Raw genomic sequence first — 25477 nt, 5'->3', positions numbered from 1 at the left:
CCCTATTCTCCTGCTTAGAACTTTCATAGCCAGTCAAGCATAGAATTGCATCCATTCTTCTGAAATAGCTTCTGGGCCTAATTTGTCATTGGCTTGGCCAAGATCCTATTACCTGTAATTGTGTCATAGTGGTGTTGCTTTGATAGGCCCCACTTCCCTCTAGAGGCTAGTGTCCACATCCCAGGCTGCCTGTTGGGATGAGGAGTAGGGCAAGGCATGGGGTAGGACCATAAGAGATGTAGCCTCCTCAGGACACATAGGAAGGTCGCAAAGATGTTATTCTGTCCCTGGGAAGAAAATTGCTTTCAGCAGAAGCATTACTTCCTTTCCCTCAGGAATTGGTCCCTTCTGTTGGAAACTCTTCTTTGAGAGACTTTTATGTTTTCACTGCCAGGTCAATTTGTTTTTCTTACTGTTGTTTTTATCAGAAAAATGAAGTCAAAATATATAGGGCGTGGACATGACAATTGCACTTTCTTCCCTTCAGTAGGAGCAGTGAAATCTTTGGCAGTGCCAAGACAGTCCTGGCACTTACTTTTCCTCTCCATCTTTAGTTCTGACCCAGATCAGTCCCAGAGTAAAGATGGAAAGGCTCAAACCTAATTTCCTCTTGCATCTTTTTACTAGAATGATCTACAGGACTTAATTGAACCTAATCTGAAGAGAGAATAGTGGGAAGTGATTGAATATACTTAGTAGTTCACTCTAAAATTATCATAACAAACACAAGGTCATGAAAATCCTTCAGAGTCTTGCTAAGCAGAACCCCTGCCATCATGGTATTTGGTCTACCACTCTAACATGAAGTGATGTTCTTGATGAGCCATTCCAATGGAAGACAGCTATCGCCATGCACATTCAGCCTCCTGGTCCCCACCAGGAGGCTGTGTAAGGCTTATGACCCAGAACAAATGGAGAAATGTTGCCATGAGGAAAGGATCTCTGGACACCCCCCTACTCCACCCCCAGAGGTAAGGTTTGTGCTAGGAGAGCTGGTGTTACATTTACTTTAATGTAGAAGTATTAGGTGCTTTGAAATAGCACTTCCTGGTCTCTTAGCTCTTTAATCGTCCTGGAAAATCCCTGTTTCTGGAGCTTTGGTGAAGTTTCTCTTAAAAGGGGTTGCAGAGAGTGAATATTCTTAATATAATAATAAAGAGCTGAAGGGGAAAGTAGCTTGAAGTTTTTCAGGTGAAATATTTCATACCATATTATATAGTCTGTGCCCTTCCTTCTGAAAGCCTGGTTTGAAAAACAGATCTCTGTTGCATTTAATTTCTTCTCACAAGCAGGTGTTTTCTTTATAAACTACAGATGACCTCATACATACATGCCCACTGCCTGTTTTCAGAAGAGCTTCACTCAGGACCCCAATACACAGGCCAGTACCCATGTAGACTTGAATGTGAGCTTTCATGCTGGTGTGTCTGGAGTCTCTTCAGGCCTTGCACCTCCCTGTTCTGTTTGCTCCAAACATTCCAAGCCACTCCCACTGCCTGAATTTCCCCCTTGGTATTATATAATTCAATTGATAGCTTTTTAGAACACAGCTCATAATACAATAGCAAGGCTGCCTGAGCCACCAGCAAAGAATAAGCAGATTGTAGACTGTGTCTGCTCTCCAGGTAGGACTAACATTCTGGTGCTCCACATGTGACTCCCCCAAGGACACAAGAGTGACTGTTCTGGTGGATGAGCTGACCTTGATTCTGCCTTTTTCTTGCTGTTAGCATGCCCACTCCTGTGTCTGTTGCCAAGGACTTGAGAACCTCTGCATTCCTAACCCAGCTTTATTGATGAACTTCCCACTTGCTACTCCACCCGTGACAGTTTCTGGTCAGCTGAACGTAAATGGATTTTGAAAATGAAAGTGACCAATGGTCTGTTATGAAATGCTTTGATGCATGAAATAAGATTATGAGCAAGTCTGAGAATTAACAGCAGAGATACCTAACCTGGCCCAAACAACATGTCAGATTGTCAGAAAGGACAGCTCATCTTCAGAACATTTAAGGGCATCTTTTCCTTCTTGGTCATTTAACAGAAACTCCTAATAACGTGGTGAGTAAGTCCTGGATTCCATTCCAGCCTTACTTATGGACTTGTTCCTCAGCCTGTCTAAACCTAGGGCAGGAATAGTGTCCCTAGTGTTGTGCAGTGCATTAGTCCTGCAACACCTAATTGCTTCACCTATGTAAAGAAGGCACCTTCTCTAAGGGGGTGGTTGTGAAAGTAAAGAATAGATGTAAATGCTTACCACGGTACCTGGTAGATACGAAACACTCATGCATAGCAGCTTGCAGCATCGTTTTTATTATTGAAATAAGTTCTCTAATGATTCTTCTAAAATAGGATTCAAACTTCAACATTGACAAAACACTATATCCAGAGGAGGGTGGTAGGCTGGATATAGGTGTGTGTGCTGTGAACAGCATTTTATTAGAATCAACAAAGAATAAGGTACGGTCCTCTCCATCACCCATCCTTGAACCTGCCTTTTTAAGCCTGTAATGACAAATAGTATGCTCCCCCAGCTCTTCATCAAGTACTATTTCCACTTCAAACACTGCTGTAGGCCACAGCACTGCTTTTACTTGGGGCTCAGGGAATACTCAAAGCTATGACCAGTTGAATGGATTTAGCACCTGCACAGAAATCCATTTGTTGTCCTTGGTCTAAATTCCAAAAGTGTTTGTGTAAGTACCTTCAGGCATCAGCCAGTCTTTTCTCTGTGAAGTAAGATAACACAGGGTCTCATTGCCTGCGATCCTTGTGGTCCTACACATTGAAACCATTTCTTTCTGCACAGCATCACATTCATTGGAAGAGTAAAGGTCCGGAGGTAATATCCAAGAGTCCTAACCTTTAAGGAGTCTTTTCTAGACTTGACTGTGGACTGATAAGGCCAACCATCACCACAAGAGGAGGGAACCAGGAGTCCACAGTCACCTCTTATGGTATCTGTGTCTAAGAAATAGTGACTAGAGTGCCTTTACCATGGGGGCTTTCTGTGCATTTACACAGGACTTCTACCCTTACTTTTTCCCAGTGTTGCTACACCTTGAAAATGAGGGCTGCAGGATGTCTAGCCCAGACCTCCTTGTTCTCTTGATGGAGTTGCAGTGCTCTTTTTGTCCCATCCTTCCCTCCCACAGCCACAGTAGTCTAAAATTGCCATATGCTTACCCTTGATCTGCATTAAATTGGAAGAGTTGGAAGCTAGCAGTGCCAGCAGGAGCCCTAAAGAAAGATCTAGGTGTTAACCAGGACGGAAAGGGACAGGAAGAGAACCCCAAGTGGAATTGTTAGGAACAGTTGTTGCAGGAGGAAGAACTCTCCATTAAACCAGGAATGAAAGGTGGAGCTGGAAGCTGCTTCACTGTGTCCTGCTCTTAGGAGGTTAGAGTGATGCCTTTTTCGTCTCCCTTTCCCTTCTCTTGAGGCAGTAGAGTTCCTTTTAGTGGTTACCAGAAAAGGAACTTGGCATTGGTTGTACAGCTAGAGATTGAAGGTCATGCAGCTACAACCAACAGGTTCCTCATTCCTTTCCAGAGAGCTATACCTGCTACTTCACTTCACAGGTCTCTACAGAGCTTGCAGTGCCTGGGTGCTGTTACCTCCCCAGTTAAATAACTCTAAAACCACTGACCAGGGATTTTATAGTAGTGCTGCAACCTTATATGAGGAAATGCAACAAATAGTCCATTACCACTGATTGGATATGGATTTTTTTGGCCTGGCCACCTGCCACTTGGTAATTTTAGAATAGGGTCACTTTTGGAATTGGAAGATTCCTTGTAGGAGGGGACTGGTATTTTCTAAATAGTTGTTTCTTATCGTCATACCCTCCTCCCCCAGCCATGTGCCCCACCTCGTGAGTGAAGGGCCAGCGGCCTGCCTGGCAGAGAGAGCCAGAGCTCTCCATCAGCTTCCAGGGCTGCAGACGTGGTCGTTTCCAAATGCCCAGGGTACACTTAAGTACTTCCTCTTTCTAATCTCAGCACTTCCACTCTCAACACATCAGCAGCTTTGTAACTTACATTTTATTTTGCTCTGTGTTTTTGGCCCTTCAGGTATTTGTGGGAGGAAGGTGGGGATACTGGCAAACTGTGGTATCACTGATTCCAGAATTATACAGTTACACCCTGAGTCATGGTCTCTGGAGAATCCTCTAAGCAAGAGTGCCAGGAGCATCCTAAAGGGCTCTTGCTGTTTTCACATGACAGTTTTTAAGGCTGGATTCTGTTTTGTATCTGATATGTGACTACTTGCCTTGGTTTCACCATCTGCAAAATGGGGATTCTTTTAAAGCCCTCTTCTGCCTTGAGAATGCTCAAAGGTGAATACTCAGATAAGGTGGGGAGGTCCTGAGGCCCCACATCATGCACTGAGGGTCTTGTGTGACCTTGAGGCACATATAGTTTTGGGGTTTTTTTTGTTGTTGTTGTTGTTGTTGTTGTTGTTGTTTTTTCTCTCTCTCACCAGGTTCTGAATACTTAGGCTCAATTAATGGAATCAGAGAACTATTGGTCTGGGGCCCTGAAACGTCATCACTCTTTACCCCATTGGGCTCAACTTTGGCACTGTTCCCCGCCTCTTTGCCTTAATATCTGTGTACTGCCTTTTTCCTGACATGAGCAGAGTACTGATAAGCATAATTTATTCTGACTAGAAGACTGAGGTGTCCTCTCAGTCTTCCTGTAGCCAACTGGTTGGACCAAACCCTGAGTTGAAACTGATAATCAGTCATTAAATGTTGTGTCTTCCTGTTGTGGGTTATCCTAACACTGTCCTATTTCCTGGTTGTCTTGTCTCACTCTAGTCAGTCTCCCTTTGGGCCTAGGATTGAGACCAGACCTCTAGTATTTTGACCAAGGCCTCTGATCTTCATTCCTTTTCAGCCCGGGATCTTTCAGAAAACAGGACTGAAGCCATGAGCTTTTTTATTATCAAGTATGATGCAAGATAGTTTTGCCTTATATTTTCTTGGCATGTGACTCAGGAGTAGGGTAAGGTGTCACTAGATATTGCCCTTGAAGCTTCTAATTCTTGGTTTTCCATCCAGAATTATAGTCAGTGATTGGGATATCACAGCCCAACAGCCCTAAAAGATGGCAACTTCAGAAACTCACAGAGCCCTGGAATTCCTAGCACATTGCAACATAGGCTCCTAGCCATGCCTCAAGGCAGCCAGCCCTATGGCTTCCCATGCCCTGTAGCCCTGATGAAGTATCATGACCTGTGCAGTACAAATGGAGGCATTGAGATGCTCTCCATGGCCTGCCCTTGCAGGTATGGGGAAAGGCACTTCGTGACACATTCTCTCAAGAGCACCCAAGCATGCCTGATACCCAGTGACCAGAAGGTGACCACCTCCAGGGAAATACAGCAGCCTCACACATCTCAGACTTTCTTTCACCTGTCCTTCCTCTTTTCATTCTTTCTCCCACCCCCTTGTGTTTCTGTAATTTGTACAGTATCGTTCAGAGGTGTTGAAGAGATCAATAGCAATTCACCTTTTCCCTTATTGATTAAAGTGACGGCAAGGAAAAATGGCAGGCCATACCAATTCATTTATCATGAGCTATCCATTTCCTACCAAGCCACCAGTGACCTCTCTTGCCTGTTAGGTTGCTGATCTGTAATTGGGATTGCTCCTATTTCCACACTACTTTAAAAGAAATGAGAGAACTACTGGGTTTGGCTCTTGTAATCAAAGTTGGAAGGAAAGGAGATGGTGAGTAATGAACAAAAAAATTGCTGTAGAGCCTGTTCTTTGGCTCTGTGGCTTATCTGAGGGGTTCACCAACTGTGCTGTGATATAAAGAGGCAGAGTAGCGCTAGTTGACTGACATTGCTCTGTCATCCAGCAACATCCCCTACCCCTTTATTATCTGTTTTTCCACAGTAAATTTAGTGTGGTAAATGAAAAGACCATGCATGACCCCTATGAACTGGCTCCATTTTTGCTGAACATGCAAAGATTTGTCATTCCTCTCTAGCTTTCCAGTAGTAACTGGTTCACCCTGGGGGAATGTGAGATGCCAGGGTTGGGGCTGGGTGGGGCTGGGACCTGAAGAAAGTGTTCTTGTGCTGAGGGGCTCCTATCTTGGAGGAGGGGGGCATGAAGCATGGAAGACTGTTATTATCAGCTTCTCTCTCTACCCTAGAAACAAGCACAGAAGAATGTGAATATGTGCATGCTATTCATCCTTACTGGGAATCCCTTCTGACTCTCACTTGGGAAAGGTGATGAGGTATACATTTTGAATATGCCATTTCAGCTGCCACATACTAAATTGCTTATTTTTAAATTCTGCATTGTGAATGGTAACTACCTGGTGAGATGACCTGGGGTCTTTGAATCTTAAAGGGGGAGTTAGCACTGACTGTGAAGCCAGAGCTTGACTAACTCAGCTTTCCTTCTCTTTTATGCATCATAATCTGAATTTTGTGGCTTCTTCCACAGAAGCAACTATTGTCCACCATGCCCAGCATGGTCATTAAGCCCTCTCAGCCCTTCCATCAGTACTGAAGTTTGTTGCCTGGGTACAAAGCAAAACAATTCCCAGAGACTTTTGCCTGTGTAGAGTTGCAGCGAAGAAGTGGTATCTGAAGGCCCCTGGAAGATAACTCTTCTCAGCCACTTACCTGAGTGTGCCCATAATGGTAATTAGTGAGAATGCTGGTTACCAGAGCTGGTTGTTGCCATCAGAGGAGCCGCAGTCTTTTGTGTCAGCCTGAGCACACAGCCAGGCCTCTCCAGAGGAGCACTGCCATCTCTATCATGTTTTCTGAGGGCCCAGTGGGTTGAGGTCACTATTTTGGATGTCCTTCTCCCAGTAGGGAGATTTTGCTAGAAACCCAGTGTTGCTTTGTCAGGTAGCTCTGCAGATGCTAGACTTGAAGAAGGCAGCCAGCTCTCTGTGAAGCTGGTTAATTACATGTGAAGCTGCCAGCAGGACAATTGTTCTTTTCCCATGGATCATTAATAAACCATTCTGTCCTGCATGGGTGAGGTGGGGGAAGTCTGACAATCCCATCATCTTCCTTAGCTTTGTTTGGGGCAGCTCTTTTTTTTTTTTTTTTTTTTTTTTTTTTTTTTTTTAAGTTCTAAAGCTTTTAAAATGGTTGAGGATGATAAGAGGAAAGGAGAAGAATCTATTCCCATTTAATGCACGTGGTTTTTCCCCCCCTAAGCTGGAAAGTGGCCCCCTGCCTTCACATCATCTTGGCAGCCACAGTACAAAGGGGTCAAGGCTTGCCATGGGTGGGAAGTACTAGTGTGGCTCGGATCCTAATATTTGCAGCAAACTACAGACCAGGCCTGATTTGGAGATGAGGCAACTAGTGCAGCAGATGGCAAATAGTCCTGCTCCACTGGGGCTTGAGACTCGCACCATCTTCTTCTTCCTCCAGCCAAGGCAGCCTCTTTCCTGCTCTGCTGAGTACAGAAAGCATTTCTGGTTTTTTAGAAATTCCTTTTTTAGGCAAAGATGGAAGAAGGCAAAGCAAATATAAATATAGGAAACTCAATCTAGTTATAAACATTTCCCTGTCAAACAAACTAAAACAGAGCTTTTCTTTTGTTGACTAGAAGAATTTAGAATAGGAATCTACATTTCTCTATGGAGCATTGAGTGCAAAAATAAAAAACAGATTATAAATAGAAATAAGTATGACCCATTCAGTTTTCAAGGACTTGAACATGGGCTTTCATAATACCAAGTTAGAGCATTTTATAGCTAGAGTTGCTCAAGAGGTTATATAGTCCAAGCCAAACATTTCCCAGTAGTTGAGATAACTGAGGCATGAAGAAGTTTATCACTTGGGCCCATTCACATAGTAAATTCAAGGTAGAGCTAAAGTCTCCACATTCCCATTATGTGCCTCTTACCTCTACCCCCACAGCGCCTCCCAGACAGCAGCCGCCACCACCTAATCATCCACTCCAAGTTTAAGTAATATGTGAGAATGTGACTATGTCATCTACAGGGGTGTGGATATATGTGACTGAGGCAGATAGAAGAAGTAAACAAGTGAATGCTCTTCAAATTGGGTTTAATGAGAAAAGGACAGGAGGCTAAGTCCAAAGAAGTTACTGGGGCATTCTGTAGGGGACTGTCCAGACAGGGACACAAAGATAACTGCACACGGAATCAGAAGGCATGCCAGAGGGGGAGGAGTACAGGTGTTGACAGACCTGGAATTTTCCATCGCTTCTCCTGATTTGCAATTGTAGAAAGCTGCTGCCTATTCATGCCAAAACCTGAGCTTCAGATGAAACGAAAGGAAACAACCAAGGAGTACTAAACTGCTATCAGTTGAGGGCTGCTGCTGCTGCTTCTCCTCCTTCTCCCCCCCCCTCTCTCTCTGTTTCTCTCTCTCTCTGTTTTTTCTTTTTCTGGAGGACAGGTTACATTGTTTTGTTTAGGGAACTCCCTAGCACAAGGTGGGCCCAAGACACTATCTCTAGCTCCAGTAGTGCTGAGGGGCCTGCTTCATCACAGGAGACTGGGGAGCCCGACAACGTGGGAGACTCCCTACCCTTAGCTGATGCTGGTTCCCCATTTTGCCAGTAGTGATGTCATATGTCTTTTCAGGGGTTGTCAAGTGGGGGAGGAATAAATCACATTTTCCACCAATTTTATTAACTCTGATTTTTCCCCTTTTTAAAAACAGCTAAATGGAGCTAAACTTACACACAAGGACTATATTTAGTCCTGGTGGTGTGGTAGAGTAGGGAAGACACAAACAGAGGTTTATCTGCTACCTAGTAAACACAGGGAGGTGTCAGGGCTGGAGAATTCAATAGTAATAATAAGCATTTATATGGTGCAATGACAACTTTGATACAGGGCATAATTTTCTGGGGATTGCTATTAATTGTGCTTCTGCCTGTGAGCGGCCCCCTGGTGAGGGGCTTGGAACACCATGCAGAGTTAAGCTATATTAAACATCAATTAAAACTGCGTAAAATAGAAACAGAATAAAATATGCAAAGGTCAGAGTGGCTGTGAATGTGTAGACAGAGCATGGGGTACAAAGGGTTATGACCTGGTAAGCCTAGTACACTTGTAGATTCATATGTACTTGCTCTTAGCTTCTTTTGAGATTTCAGGTTTAATGGGATGCTAGAGAGTAGATTATGGTACCCTCTAGCTTTCCTGAGTTTAGTTCTTCCTCCGATGGGTTTGAGGAGCTACTTGTAGCCATCAAGAAATGAAAGAAGACAACCAGAGTCAATGAGTAGCCAACAGAACTTTCTGTATCAGTGGAAATTTATTTATCTGCACTGTCCAATACTGTGGCCACTGCCTACAGATATTGAGCATTTGAAAGGTGGTTAGTACAGCTGACAACCCAAATCTTCATTGAAGCTCAATTTTAATTTAAATAGGCACATGTGCTTAGCAGCCACCAGGTTGAACAGTGCAGGACTCTAGACTAGCAAGGGTCCATACTAAGCACTCTGGAAATATTGGATTTGCATTGTACTCTTCTTGAAGAAATTTGCCTCTTTAATGCATTTTCCCATTCAACCTTTTTTTTTTTAAACCCTTGCCCCTTGTCCTTTTTTTATCCTCTGTATGAGTGTGTTTTACTAGGAATTGAACCTACCCTCATCCTTTTAACTTAAGCTTTCAAATTCTTTTATAAGGATCACACACAAGAAATGAGAAAGGAGGTCGATGCCTGAATCAAATTGGCCATGGCCTTGTTCTTGCCCACTTTTCTCCTACAGGACCTAGTCAAACTTAATGTGGAGTTATCAGTGTTCCCACAGAACCTCTGATTCAGGTGCTGAGTTCCTCAGAACCTCTGCATTAAAGAATTCCCAGGTCATCAGGCAATTCTGCTGACATTCTTTGGTCCCTTTGGCACTTGGACTGAAGCTACCTTTTCCCATAGCTTTTTCAACACTTGTTGAATGCTTAGAATGAATCCAGTTATTAGGGTAACATGACATAGTTGAACATATTACACTTGTTATTAAGATTGCCATGTTTCCTGGCTCTTCCATTTACCAACTCTGTGAACTTGGCAAAAATCTTTTCACCTCCCTGAGTTTGCATCTTCTTCAGTACAGATGAGCATGTTGGACTAAATGGCCTATACCCCAAGACAATGTAGAAAGAGATCCAGAGAAAGCTGAGAAGCCCCATGCCTCTGCACAGTGTTCCTTCAGATGCCAGCCCTTTCCTGAGGCCCCAAGAGGCTTCACCTGGGTCTACTTACCACTACCCATAGCTGCAAGTTGCTGTTCAGCACCACAGACATCCTGAGTCAGGTTGGGTGGCATTGCTGACTCTCATGTGAACCTTGGGGAGGTCAAGATCATGGCATTATGACAGCATAATTCTGGCTCATTGTAGAAGAGGGCAGGAGGTTTCTTGGCTTAAGTAGTGGGCCCATAAAGCAAGAAGGGTTTCGAAGTTACCTGAAGCATGTAAGTCTCAATGCAGGCTTATTGGCTGTTTGCCAGACCCCATCCAACCAGCAGTCACAAGTCACTGCTCCAGAGACTGTCCCCAGCCACCCAGAGCCCCCGTGGAGCTGCCAACACTACACAACTCACAAAGGGCCCTGTAGCATCTCTAATTGAGGAGCTGGTGAGCGGACGCCCTCAGTGGAGGTATTTTTAGCTACAGTGATACAGCCTCATCTTTTTGCAGTATGTTTTGTTTAGGGTTATTTTTTTTTTAATGAGAAAAGTAAAATTGAAGAATATGGTTCTTACACTCCAGTGCAACACCCAAGAAGTTTTGCGCACACACACACATACCCACACCCCACCACCACAGCCTATGTAATTAATCCTCTCTAAGATCCAGGTGCTAAAGCTTAAAGTTTGCCAGCATGTTCAGAAGCAAGAAGAGCTAGAAATAGGGAGGAGGAATAATGCAGGCTGGCCTAATGTAGAGGTGCCGAGGACTCTGCAAGCAGCGTGGGCAGCTGGGAACCACCCGCCTTCCAGGCTTCTCGAGGCTTTGATGGATCTGATGCATCAACTGAGTGGGCTTCAACTCCTGAGCAGAGGACAGCCTTGGAATATACAAGGGATTCCGTTCTGTGACTTGCCGACTTTTTATGCTTTTGTTTTCCTCCTCTTCATCTTGCCCATGACTTTTTGTATTTTCTTTAGCTTTTATTGTGTGCCACATGGTCAGGGACTAGAGGACATTGATAGAACTGGCTGAAGATCCCACAGCATGATCCTAGATTGACCAGGGCAGTGGTTCTCAACCCTGGCAACATATTGGCATCACAGAGCAGGGAAGCTTACGGAAGCTACTAATGGCTGGGCCTCCCTCCAGAGATTCTGGCCTCATCAAGCCCAGCTCTTTATTATAAGTTCTCAAGTATATTAGCTGATACCAAAGAATAACTTTTTTAAATTTGATAAGTGTGAGAATAGCATTGTTGCTACATAAGAAAATGACCATATTTTTTTCAGAAAGGTGTAAGGTTGAAATGGCATCAGGCATGAGATATACTTTAAAATACCTCAACAAAGAAAAGGGGATAAGTGACATAAAGTTGACAACTTTAGTAATTATTGAATCTAGGTGATGGGTATATGGGAGTTCATTACTATTTTCAGGGATTCAAATTTTTCATATAGAACCTTTATTTTTAATTAAAAATTTAAGGATTTTTTTAAGGCTCTCCAGGTGATTCTAATGTGAGCTAAGGTTAAGACTTAATCATAAGTTTAGGAGATTAAATTTGGATCCCTATACCTTAGGTGATCATCTTAAACTTTGGGCTTTATGTAACATAAGCCTCATCTATCAGGCTCGGTATCTGTGAGCAGTATTGACTCTGGGGGATAGAATGGGCACAAAGAACAGGTATCTAGAGTTGGAACTAGAGCGGCAGCTAGATAGCTCAGTCCTCCAGTGAGTGACCTTGCTATAACCAGCCTGAGAACTGCTATGCCTTGGGCTTTACCTGCTTGTCCCCTGCCAACGCTGCATGCCCCATCCTGAGGGTCTCTTAGGCCTCACAAGGAAAAGAGAAGACAGCTGCATCTGCATCATGACACATGCCACAAGAGAGTCCTCATCTCCTCTGAGTACTGAGCACTTTTCCAAGTGGGATTTGGCCAAGGCTGCAATGGAAGGGCTGAAACTTCCACTTCCCCTAGCCCCAACACCGTATGCACTCTCAGCTCTGTGTGCATATATATGGGGACTCCTTTGTGTCTTCAGTGCCTGTTCCAATTCCTGAGTGCTAGTTTCCTCTGGCTGCTTAGCAGGCGAAACAAACAGCATCTTGCTGCAGCCAAACTAAATGGAGCTCAGGAGCTCAGGCAAGAAGCTTCTCTACTATATTTGTATACCACAGCCTTGATGAAGACCCTGGCTTAGCAAGCTGTTGGTTCTTTGTTTAAGTGGCTTTGTGACTTACACCTAAACATTAAGCTAATTGTGTTGCTAAGGGACACTGAAGTAGAGGAAGAGCTACAACTGTCCAGGTCACTCAACCAGCTCAGAAAACATACAGTATTACTAATGTGTTTACTGAGAGAGTGGCTGCCTACTCCCAACTCTCAGGGGAACCTTGAGAGGTACAGAAGTTACACTCCATCCCCACCCATGTCCCAGCCCCTCTGCAGGAAGGCCCAGGCTTCTCTGTCTTTCCCACAGCATCTGATTCAAGGTCCAAGTACTATCCACTGCATGCATCCACAGCCCAGCTTGGTAAATGTCCTCCTCAGTCTACTTCTAGGGTAAGCAGCCCCCAGGTACTCAAAGGTAACACTGTATACTTACTATGCAGCCTGTGCTGCATTTCTTCATGGGACAGTGGAAAAGGCTTCCCCTGGCTCTGGCCTGCTTTCTACAAGGCCCTCCACTGTGCATCTGCCTGCTGTCAGCACAGCCTAGCCATTTCAGTTGTTTGCCTGTGGTGCTGAGCATCTCCAGGCAAGGACCAAATCTTCATCTCCATAGTTCTCTGGCACCTAGCATGATGCTGGCCCTTGGTTCTAAATAAGCATACAAATGAATGAGCAAACCAAGGAAAGGCCTTGGCAGGGAGTGCCACCATGCCAAGAGACACAAGCCTCACATTTTAGAAATCGGCTTCTCTTTCCTTTGGGCTTATGAACCACCACCACACGGTGATCTGGAGCCTGCCTAAATTTACCTGTAGTGCCACCTTTGACTGATTGGGGAGGTTTCTGGCTATAATGGCTGGAGGGAAGGATGCCATTTGTTTCTGTTCCAACTTGCTTTGGAATAAAGGATAAACTTTCTGTGCCTCTATTTCTCCCACTTGGTATTCCTGGGTCTCAGCCATCTGTTTTCTCTCCCTCTTTGCCTAGGGCTCTGAGGTGGGTGATATATTTGAAGGAGGGTTTCCCCCTTGTTTTTCCAGGGCAGACAGTCATTGAAACTTGGCAAGCTCCTGAGCCTGAAAGAAAGCTTAAGCAGGGCTGAGGTTGTGGCTCAGTGATGGGGCACTTTGCCTTGCATGGATGAGGCAGTGGGTTCTATCCTCAGCACCACATAAAATAAATAAAGGTATTGTGGTTATCTACAACTAAAGGAAAAAAGTATAAAGAAAGAAAGCTTAAGCAGAACCATGTTCAAGAAATGCTTCTAGCCTCTATCCTGCCTCCCTCTTGAGTCTAGAGCAGAGGTCTCTGATCCCCTGGATGTTTTTTAAAATATCAAAGTCCCCATCGCCACCCCTAGAGATTATGATCTATTTGATCTAGACTGGTATTTAACAGCTTCCTGAGTGCTAATGTATACCTGGAGCTGAGGAGCATTGCCTTGAGACTAGTCTTCACTAGAAGGAGCTTGAATAATGCTTGTCCTCCCTGCGTGGCCCACTGCTGGGACCCCTTTTCCCAAGCATAGGGGAGAACAGAGAAGCCATGACCCCTCCTTAGCTAATCCTCCCATACTCTGTATTTGGTAGACACAGAGCCCACTGCTTCTTAACTTTGGGCAAATGAGCAGAAAAATGATAGTTTTATCTGTGGACAAGAGTGTAATTTTGGGGGGGAAGTATTGGTGGGGGAGAACAACCCGGAGCTGTCTCTACAATTTGTTCCCAGAATGATGAGTTTAAATTCTAGGCTCCAGCCTAACTCCCAAGCATCACACCCCACTCAGAAGTAGCAGAAGAGCCTACCATAGCAGTGAGAGGAAGGCCAGACCCCAGGTGAAATCCCAGACAGCTTCCTCTCCTCTTTCCATATCTTGTCAGATATTTCAAGCCTTAAGTCCTTATTTGTGCTCTGCCTACTTGGCTGGCTGTTCTTGCACTTGAGCGGCTTGTTTGCCTGGACAGGTCCAAGCTGTCTGAGCCATCAGCAGCTGCACCTCCTCCCTCGCGCCTTCTGTCTGAGCCAACCTTGATTCACAGTAGTGCAGATGGCCCCAGCCGTACCCAGCAATGTCTGCCACTCCCATCCCTTTCTGCCCTGCTTTCCTGAGATGAAGGGGCTGGTTAGGCCAGGCCTTGCCTACAGGTCAGCCTGGGGCTAAGGTGAAGACAGCTCTTGGTTCATATTCTGGCATATTAACCAAGGTGACATGATTTTTTTGAAAAACAAAATTATCTGAAATTCCTAGGACAGGGATAGAGCAAAGTTCATGTTCGTGTGTATAGAAAACACTTCACAGCCTGCATTCAAGCTTATCTGTTTTTGCAAATGGCCTTAGTCTCACCCCGTCTGCTTCCTAAGTATTATTGGGCACTGAGAGAATCAGAGGAAAGAGCTGATATCAGAAATCACCTTCCTTTCTTTTCCTCCACTTTCTTCTTTTAACACAGTCTTTGGCCATCCTCTCAAAGCACCACTCCTCATTTTCATAGTCGGTTTCAGTGTACCCTGTAGTACACCATCATAATAAATAGTTTCCCTTCTCCTTGTCCCTTTCTAACAGAAACAGACTGATAACAAATATGGCCAGCATAATGGGCAAACTTACAAGAGGAAGATCAGTTACAGCGGCCTTGGGGTATCCTCAGCCTTTCCCCATGTTGGCTCACTGCTGAGCAGCAAAACTATGGTCCATCCTGCAGGTTCTGCCTGAGTGAGATCGCCCACTCTGGCAACAGCCTACAGAAGGAAGAGAAGCTGGCAGCAACTGTCCACCATAGTGCCTGTTTGCCTTTGAGTGGGGCCACGCTGTATAAATACACTAGCTCTTTTGGGTCACCTATCAACCTTTTCCCTGGCTCATTTGGGTCATCTCTAACCCTCAGGGACCCCAGCAGTGTTAATGCCAGTGTTACAGCAATACCAGTGTTCACATTATGCATCCTAACACTCACTTAGCTGCTATACACATTATTTCAAAAGTTTTTCTCAAGAGTTCACGGGCTACTTGAATAGGGAGCAGCATAAGCCCCCAAGGCAACCCCTTTCCTAAAGAGGAATATCAAGATTGAGATAACTACCTACTCTGTATACAGCCTGGTATATTTACTTAAGGATAAGAATATTTTCAGTCATCAATAATGATGAAATATCTTTATTGCCACCCAAGGACCAATAACATCCTAACTAAGAAGCCTGTCTATCCCTAGAATTTGAAGCCAGTGATTTGGTGAGCTCTCCTCAGAGGCAAGGTTCCATGTGTGTGATGTGGAATTAAGGGGCCTTATTTCCACTGAAATGTTACGATTACTTGCAGCCTAGGGCTGGGGTCTGCTCTCTTGTATTCACTTTGGTACAGGAAATGCCCTTTACCAGAGTAGAGTACCCAGGAACCTTCTCATTTCTCTAAAGCCACAGGATAGATCTCACCAATATGGGTAGTTTCATGTTCTTCATGACTGTTTCAGACCCCTTGTCTAAATTTTGTCACTTTCTCTTCTTGTTACCACTTAATCACAGGAAACATACTCCTTAAGATCTCCTCACTTTTGCTTGGGTCTAACCAAATTTTAGTGCCCTGAGTTTGTCCAGAAAGTCTCGTCATGTGGAAGTGCTAGATCAAGAGTGACCTGCAGGCACAGTCCAGGTTGCCATGGTGGGTCCCAAGGACCTGAATTAGCAATATTTGTCTTTGTCCTGAAAGCAGCCATCATATTCATAGCCAGAAACTTTAGCCAGCAACGATATGTGGCAGATACACTACCACCCACCCCAATTATGTCAGAACAGCCCTAGAGCTGTTCAGTATTGTGTCAGGGGATAGCCGAGTTCCAGGAAGGACGCCAGTTCTTACTGCCCATTCAGAGGCTTAGAGATGGAATGGGGAGCTTCCTCCGTCTTCTCACATTGCATCACCTACCTAGAGAGGGACCTGTAGAAGGGTTGCCATTGCCCCAAAGTTACTTGCACTGTTCCAGTCCCCTAGGCATCTGCTTGATACCAGGATTCCTTTCACACAAGGGGGCTGCACAAATAAATGCAGCTACTGCTTACCCAGGGAGATTTTTCCTGTTGACACTCAGTACCCAGCTATCCACGTGTTGCATCCAGTAAAGTTTCAGATATGAGGGACAGCTCTGTATTCTCTGGGGCAAGTTGAGAAAAGATTGCCCAGTTGACTGTTTCCCAGTCTTGACTGTGAATGGAAAAGCCACCATCATGCAACCCTTGGTGTCTGCTGTTTAAGTACAAACCAATTGATTCCATCTCAGGCTGGTTCATAGCAGCAGAGGGAAGCCCTTTTCTGGCTTCAGCACCAGCACTACCCAAGAACAGCATTTTTATGCTTTCTGCAAACTGGGCCTTACGAGGGAAATGAAGTGACCTTGTGGGGTTGACAGGTTCAGCACTGCTAGCATTTGTTTTGGTTGCTGATTTCCACTGTCAAATGCTTCTGGTTGCTCCCAGTCTTCTTTGCCTCTGTTTGTTGCTCAAGTCCTATATCCAGGATGACATTTGTGCAGGGAAAGGGGAGAAGAAGCTTTGCTACTTTACTCTGGCACACAACAAGGGTTCTCCATCCAGCATGGTGTTGCCAACAGGGAACTGCTGAAGTAGCACTCCAGAGAATTGCCCGGGAGACCCCTCCATCTCCTGCCAAGCTCAGCCAACCCTGCCTATGCAGTCTTCTGAATTGCACCTCCCTGCAGTTCCACTCCTTAACCAGTACAGCAAATGGGCAGGACCTTACAGGAAAGTCCTAAGCGCCAGCAAGAGAGGCATTTGAGGAGAAATGAATTGGTGGACAAAGAGGGATTGCTGTTCAATCTTCTTTTAAGTGGAAAGGAAAAGGTCATCAGAGCCATATGGGGCTTGGGTTGGATTATTGTTGCCTCTGCCTTGCTGCAGCGAAAGGGGCCAGCTAACCTGGTCCAGCCCTGGGCACTGCCAGCCCTTTCCAGCTGCTGATAGCCCAGCACAAAGAAACACATGCTCTGTGTACACAGATGGGTTTGCATGTCAGCATGAGCCCATTTTTAGCCCTTGCCCAGGAAGGGCAGTGTATGACACAGTAATTTAATTAAATTTGCCTCCCTCCATGGCCCACAACTTTGAAGAGGTTTGGGGAAAACTGAATCTAGCTGAGAAACATTACCCTACCACTCTGGCACTGCCTCAGAACTGAGCCACAATACCATAAAGGATCTCACCATCCTGAATATGGCCCAGGGCATCTGTCTGCACTACAGGCTCCCTGGCCAGGCTACCTGCTGGCACATCTGGCAAGGCAGCCTCTGGAAGCAGTCTGTCTCCATCACAGGGAAGTCACCAAGGCACCAGGGGCAAGATAAGGGGACTCCCTTCTCACAACCAGCTGGCAACAGCAACAGCCATAACTTGAGCCACATTATTGCTTGCACCCCAGACTTCAGTAGTTAGAATAGAGAAGACAGAATGAAATGAGTCCTCACCCTCCTCTGATTACACCAGAAATGGATATAACTTGGATTTGAGTGTTAGACCACATCCCTGTACTATACTTGGGGACCTGAAAATTGTCCTTGATTCCAATGAATTCCCATGTTTCATATCTCAAGTGCTTATCAGTTTTTGTCCATTATGTCTGCCCTTAGCCCAAACCCCAAAGACCTACACCTGCCTCCCAGCTAGCAGCATTTCTCTTGCATTGAGTTCATTAGCTCATCAGGAAGGACCTAGGCTTTTCTCTGGCCATCTACCCCAGTCCACTGGTCTGCTCATTAAAGGGAATCCTTTCTCCTCTCGATATCCTCTCATCTCTCTTTTCTGTCCTAAGTCAGCTCTAGCAAGCCTGCTAGAGAAGAGCATTCTCTTTGGTTATCTCTCTCCCCAAGAGCACATCCTCCTGGCTGGCTAATCTCTCTGCGTAATGATAGCAGTTCCTTGGAGAGAGAGGGAATTCTCTGGCACAGTTTGTCTCAACACCAGCATAACACAGGCTGTTGCTTAGGAGTGGGAATCATTAGAGTCAGGCCATTATTGGAGGGGACTGGTCTCTAGGGGAGCTAGCAGAAATTACCGCTCCTTAATAGATGGAAACTCATTTGCTTGAAGCCCCCGCCTTCCTCTTTATTTCTCTGTATTCCCCACCTCTCTTCTCTTCCCAGCTTTGAAGTTGAAAAGAGAGGTAACTCCACCCAATCCAAGACAGCAAATGTCTGCTAAATTAACTTGGTTAAAAGAGATGCTTTGCTGAAAGCGGCTGTTCTTTTAGAATGTTTCTATTGGGACTTCACTTGAAATCATCATGAAGGAGGCACATTCTAATTAAATCTGTGATAAAATTATAGCCAGGGTCACTCCATTTCCCAGGAGAGGATTTGTTGAAATGGGAGCAAGACAGTTTACTAGGTTCTTGGCCCCGTGTTTCAGAGTAGGACCCTGAGTCAGTGTGGGCTGTCTGAGCTTTCCCTCTGAAGGTCCCCTTGCTTACACAACACCAGGGAAGGTAAGAAGAGGTAGAAGCATTACTCCCGACTTCTTTGCTTCAGTGGTCTTCGTGACCTTGAACAGACCTTTAACATGATGTAGCTTCTCTAAGCCTACCTTGCACAGGAGTACATGTTGTTTATCTTACTGCCCTGTGCTCTTGTAGCAAGAAGGACAAGGCCACTTAACCAATAAAGCCCCTTTAGATTTATTGGCTGTCTGGGCTGCCATCAGAACCCACATGCCCCAGAACACTTATGGCGGAAGAGAAAGGAAAAGTTGCCTGGTTTCTCCATTTCTAGCTGTTTAAATGAGATCATGAGTGGGCACCATCTGTCTCAGAGCATTAAGCACAAATAAAGTAATGGTGGGACCGGCCTCCCCCACCTCCTAGAAAGGACCTTTAGGGATTGCACAGGATTACAAACTCCAGGGGGCACTAATCACTTTGCCATTTCTGTAAATGGTATCCCCTGGAATTGTACACCATGGTGGCCCTGCTGGTGTTCAATGATAGTGCTAGGTTGAGAACCCAGAGACCAGAGATCTGGTCTCTGCATCACCAGCTTAGGGAAACTGAGTGCAAAGCACACCTCCCTGAGCTTCATTTTCTTCCTAAATAAAATAAGACAACCCAACTAGATTTTCTGAATTAACTTGGAAGTTATTCTTGGCTGTGTCAGCATGCCTGAAGTTAGAAGCCATAAACCTACACTCTGTCTCTGTTGTCATCCCAAGGTCAGCTGGCCTTGGTGACATACCTGTGAGGTAAAGGTGCCCTCAGCTGACATGACTCTGCCAGAGTGGATGTGGACTTGAACAAGAAGCAGAAAGAGATCCAAGGACGGGAAAGCTACCAGGGGATACAGTGGACTGAAAGAGGAAGGGCTCGGGTGGACCAGCTCCTTACCCTTCCTGTATTCATCCTTCTCTGTGGCTTCAGAACCTATTTCTGACCCATGTGCACACAAAACACCCACAGCTTTCAGCTCAGTTTTGCCCTGCCCTCCGAGTCCCCTCTCCTCATTTCTATTAGGAAAAATATTCTGTCTTTCCCTGGTTCCTTCAACAGTCTTTTCCTTAGGCTTTTCTTTTCCTCCCTCCTTACTCCAGACTCCCTCCTCCCCAGCCTTATACAGATGAATTGGAAGAATATGCTGTCATGTCAGAAGGAAGCCATTGTCAATTCACACAGGCAGACGCTAATAGGATAAAGTATTATCCGACTTCCTTTAAGTCCAGAAATTAAGTCTTCTTGCAATGGTAATAGATTATAACTTGTAACCACTGTGACTCCCAGGCTATAGGAACAGGCTGTTAGTGTCTGAGGCCTCAGCTCTATTCTGGGCTGTTGCAAGAGATGCACTAAGCATTCCTCCAAACACAGCCGCAGGACCCACAGAACTGGCACTTGGTCCTGGCTAGAACTGCTTCTGTGGAGAGCTGTCTATAACTCGTTCAGTTTACCGACAGGGATTAATCTGAGTGTGAGCAGCTGTCTGAATAGCCTTAATGAGCATGGCTGAGTGGGTAGGTAAAGGAAGGAAACCAGGTCTTGAAGACTGGGAAGAAGTAGCCTGAGGCCAGGAAACCAAACTTTGCCCAAAGAACAGTGAATATGTGAAAGCTATCCTCAGTCTCCTTGCTGACTCACTGAGCAGGTAGAGTGACTTTAGAGTGACTAAATCAGCACTAGCTCAGAGACACAGGGAATCCAGAGCTGAGACCTTAAAGGAACTGTAAAAGAGACTACAGATTAAGGAGCTGCCTTGGAGTAAAAAATAGCACGTGAACTGTTAGAAGTAAGTAAGAGCCATCATTCTTGGATGGAAGGATCATGCAGGATTTCTTAGGTCCTGTCACAGCAGGTGAATGGACTCAAATGGAGACAGGGGTGGGGGCGGGACCTAATAAGTAAATGAAGGGAGTTTTTTATTAGTGGGGATCTAGAAGGTAGATGGGTACGAAAGAAACAAGTGGACCAAAAACTATTCCTTTGGCACTTTGCAGTTGATCTAAACATTAGTAATTGCTCTGGTATTGTTTGTGGGTACACACAAAATTAATGAACTTGAAAGGCTGAGTACCACTTTGGTCCACCCAGACCTCACACCTGGCATTCAAGTAGCCTCTCATCTCAGTGCTTTACCACTGCAGGTTCCAAACTCTTGAGAAGGTAATGCCATCCTCTCAAGTGCTAACTTGCTTTGGGAAGTTAGCACTTGAGAGGATGTCTCCCAGGACATTGCCACAGGCCTAAACTTAATCTCTGACTTCAGGGGTCCATGTGCACTGAACTCACAGGCATCATCATTTCTATGGGAAAACATGGTTTATATAACACCTTCCCTCTGGAATAACACTCTTTGTCAATAAAAAGTGAGCTGCACCCTCTCCTTTCCCCACATGGCTGTGCCGTAATAGAATTGAGAGGATGGTTTCAGAGCAGACCCAAGTGAGCTGTCAAGGTCAGGATTAGGGTACTAATACCATGATGGCTAGGTTTCTTCCCCAAGCAGCAGACTGCCTCCAGGAGAGGGCATAGTACTATATTGGGTTGGTGGTTTATCCCAAATATTGAGGCAAGGTTGGCAAATACCAGAGGATAAAACCTGGGATCATCCTAAAATCTAATTCTAGCCTCTCATTAGGAAAGCAAATTGCATTCTTTCTTCACCCTCTCTTGGAAAGTTGATCTCCCTGCTTTTCTTCTCCTCTGTTCCATGCCATCAATTTCACGCTAACAGTCCTTTGCCATCCTGGGTCCAGCCAGCCTCGTACTTGCTAAGGCAGAGGAATTGCTCTGGTTTTCCTTCTTAACTGCATTGCAGACCCTTGCCTCTGTGAATCTACCACACAGATCCATTCTTCTCTCACTTGCTCAAATTATAGTGCTTATTTTCCTGTAAGCTCTCCAGTCCTGCTTGGAAGCCCCAGTAGTCCTCTCTCTGCTAAAAGCCTTCTCCCTCCTGGCTCCCCTCCTCCCTGCCTAGGCCTAGAAAGGCTTTGTAGTCAGGGAGGATTTTATCATCTTCTAAGTAATAGTGCCTTCCTTCACCCTGACAGAGAACCAGGGATAGGTGGCAAAGACTCTAGGAAGTTTACCTTCTTGGTAAGAATCAAGGCTTCCCAGGTAGAAATGTCCTGTCCAAGCCCCTCAGCTTATACACCACTATCAGCAGAAGCACCTGAACTTTCTCTCTAGCTCACCACAAGAAACAGTAATCTATTCCTAGAATAAGACAGTGCCTTGGGCCAGCTGTAAGGATCAGAGCACAAGGCAGAATTTTGCTAGGAAGGAAATTACAACCATCTTTCCCACGGCATTTGAGTTATAGATGACACTGTCCCCAACTTCTAGATAATTGCCCTTCCTCTCTGAAATAGAGTGGGCATGTTCTCTTTTTGGTTGACAAGTTTCAAGAATAGAGGGGTAGCCAGGCATGGTGGTGCACACCTGTAATCCCAGCAACTCAGGAGGCTGAGACAGTAGGATCGCCAAGTTCAAGGCCAGCCTCAGCAACTCAGAGGGACTCTGTCTCAAGATAAAAAGGACTGAGGGATATAGCTCAGCGGTAAAAAGAATCCCTGGGTTAAAAACCCCATACCAAGGGGAGAAAAGAAAGAATAGAGGCAGCAATGGAAGTGGTTTCTTGGTCTATATGCTTATATATATCATCAAATAACTGCCAACTGTATATGCCAGGCATTATGCTGATTATGAGATAGATATAGCTAAAGTTTCAATTCTTAATACCTGTGAAGCAATAAGGTAGATACTAATATTGTCTCCACTTTGCAGATGAATGAATTATTTGCCCAAAGTCAGAGCTAGTAAGTAATAGTACTGGGATTAGGAAGACTGACTCCAGAGTCTGTGCTTGTGAGCACTGTGATACATTGCTTTGTGTGAGAATATTTTTAAAGTATATATAAACACATACACACACATACATGCATATAACTGATGTATTTCCTGAGGTCCTTAGTCCCACTCCAAAAAGTAATTTACTTCATTTCAATATAAAGCAAAGATGAAACAATATGAATCCACTGTCCAAACCATTCTTCCCCTGCAGGGGAAAGGGTGCTTTCTGAATGGATGGAGACCAATAGAGTTGCTTTGAGCCAAAAGCTGCCTTGCAGTTTAGCTGAGGCAGGATTTAGAAATGGCATGAACAGTGCCTGCATTAGCTGATGGCATGGAGTGCTGAATGCCAGCAGAGGAGATAAAAATCAGACATATGTTTAGATATAAATGTTCTCCCCCCCCCCTTCTTTCTTCTCTAATTTCAGGCTCTTGCTGCTTTGTTCCACTGAAATGGTGGAGCCTTAATTATGGGCTTTGGCACCCTGCTGTAGAAGCAGAGAGTGAGTAGGACCCACTTAGTCCTCTCCCATTCTCTAGTCATCACCACCAAAGGAAGCCAGAGGCCATGGACTTTGGCTTTCTTCCCTGCCAACAATGGGAATTATCTTGCAGGAACTTTTTGCACATAGTTCCACCCAGCACCCAGCAAGTTGCTGGCCTCAATACATGTTAAATAGCCACCATAAAACTAATGTCTCTAGGCCTTAGAAACTAGCCTGTCTACCTTCATTGATAATAGGATGCAGCATTACACTAAAGGATGATAAGAAACCCTGTAGCAGATTATGGAAGTGGCAACTACAGTATGGCTTTTAAAGAGCTAAGGTTGGGTAGATACAGTGGAGGGAAGAATTAAGGACCCCTCCCCCACCCCAGGTATCCTCATTGTTAAGCCAAATAAACAGAAACCACTCCACTATGGAGAGTTTCTCTGGGAGGTGCTTTAAGACCTCTGTCAATCCTCTTCAAAACAGTCCAGCCTAAGGTTGGGAGGAGGCCAAGCCATCTTCCTCCATATAAACACACCGTCTTACCTACTTTCACTCGTTCTCCTACAGCTGTCAACCACTGTGGAATTCTGCAGTTTCTATCTGTCATCAGGCCTAAGAATCAGAAAGCAACCCTGAGAATCCAGCCACTTAAGTGAGGCCTTGCATGGTAGTAGGGCTGGTTGTGGACATCTTTTAGTGGAAGAAGAGAACATGGAAGCATTTGTAGGAGGTCCCATTGTAACTGCATATTAGCAAGGAGAGAAATACGTTATTGATAGCCAATAAGAGCAGAGTGAGAAATTCATTTGACTTGAGTCATGAGACCTGGGTTTTAGTCCCACCTCTTCACTAACTAGCAGTGTGACCTTGGCTGTGTCTTTCCGTTTCTCTGGGGCTCAGTTTCCTTGACCATAAAATGCAAAGGAATTAAGACTAAATGATTTCTCACAGCCTTAAAAAAATTCTATAATGAAAATTCTGTAACTCCATATAATAAGCTGCAGAGTCTTTACCTCTAACGTGTTGCTATAACTACCCCCATGAAGAGCTACCGACCCACGTTCCATTCCCAGGTAACCAACCTTAGAGCTTGGCCAGGCCTGAGGATGAGTCACTAACACAACCTTAAAGGCTGTACTTGCAGTGCTCGTGGGGCTCCTCTCTGAAAAGCTATCCCAAGGGCCTGCTGTAGAGGATATACCCAGCCTATGGCAGAGGAAGGTTACTGCTCCAAATGCTGAAACAATGCACAGGGCAGACCCATTGGGGAAAGGAACTCCCCCTGCAGCGCCAAAGATACTTATGCCTCCAAATCATATCCTCAGTCTCCCCTAGTCCTGAGGTTCCTTCTGGAAAGCACTTCTCCCTTTGATTCCAAGACCTGGATATGCTCACCCCTGGATATGTTCCTAGGACTATTCCCAGGACCGTTTTAGGCGCCTTTCTCTACCTCCACTTTCCAACCTTTCTGGCCACAGACCCTTTGTCATTACATTTATTTACTGCACAGCATAATTCTCTGCCCCCCCCCAAAAAAAAATAGGTACTTGAAATTGGCTCCCCATCCTCTATTTTTGTAGCAGCAACTACCTCCACAGTTGCCTTGGAATGTATACCCAGGAAACTGTTCTAAACAATCTAAGTTGTGTCATGTGCCAGTAAGAGAGGAAGTAATTTCTTGCTTTATCATCTGGTCCTAGCTGAGTCCCACCCTTCGATCTGCTGCAGTTCTCTCTTTTTATTGGGGGTAGAGTGGTAAAGGAAAGTCTAAGGGAATCGATCTTTGGTGCCTAAGAACATGTGTGCCCATGGACATAAGCTGCCACAAACACTGATACCCAGAAATGATTTGTGTACCCAGGAGGATTAAGAATTGACCCTTTCTTAGCCAATTGCTGCAAAGTACTGCCTGCCTCTTTCCCTCCTCTGTGCCAGAGAGATCACACCCACTCAGTCCCCATTCCCTGCATTAGTATAAATACTAGCGTTAAAGAAATGAAGGGTCCCAGTTCACCCAGCCTCCTTGGATGCCATTACTCTGTGAGCCTCAAGAGAATCCTTCACTGAGACATTTGACTGTTTAGCATCCAAGAGAACAGAAGCAACATTGCTTGGGGGAAATTGTAGCCAAACTACATTACCGCAACCCTCTTAAATCCAGGCGCCCTGGGTCCTTGGGTAGGAGCTGGTGCTGCCTGACCAGCAGCTTCTGCTGAGGTGGCACTTAACTTCTGGCCAGGTCCCAGGAACTGAGGCTGACCCATTTCCCCTCCTTTTCCAGGGCATGAGGAATTTGGTTGT

At 45.2% G+C, this 25477-nt stretch overlaps 1 protein-coding gene across 1 annotated transcript in view; it reads left to right on the top strand.

Moving 5' to 3' along the window:
- The window catches only part of SND1 (staphylococcal nuclease and tudor domain containing 1), a 413715-nt gene that overhangs the window by 325901 nt on the left and 62337 nt on the right, over window positions 1-25477 (top strand). The gene's annotated exons all lie outside the window — the stretch shown is intronic.

The sequence above is a fragment of the Spermophilus citellus genome, assembly GCF_964194105.1.
Source record: "Spermophilus citellus genome assembly, chromosome: 3".
NCBI classification, from domain to species: Eukaryota; Metazoa; Chordata; class Mammalia; order Rodentia; family Sciuridae; genus Spermophilus; species Spermophilus citellus.
The sequence above is the reverse complement of the archived record's forward strand: the minus strand, read 5'-3'. Positions and strand labels throughout refer to the sequence as shown.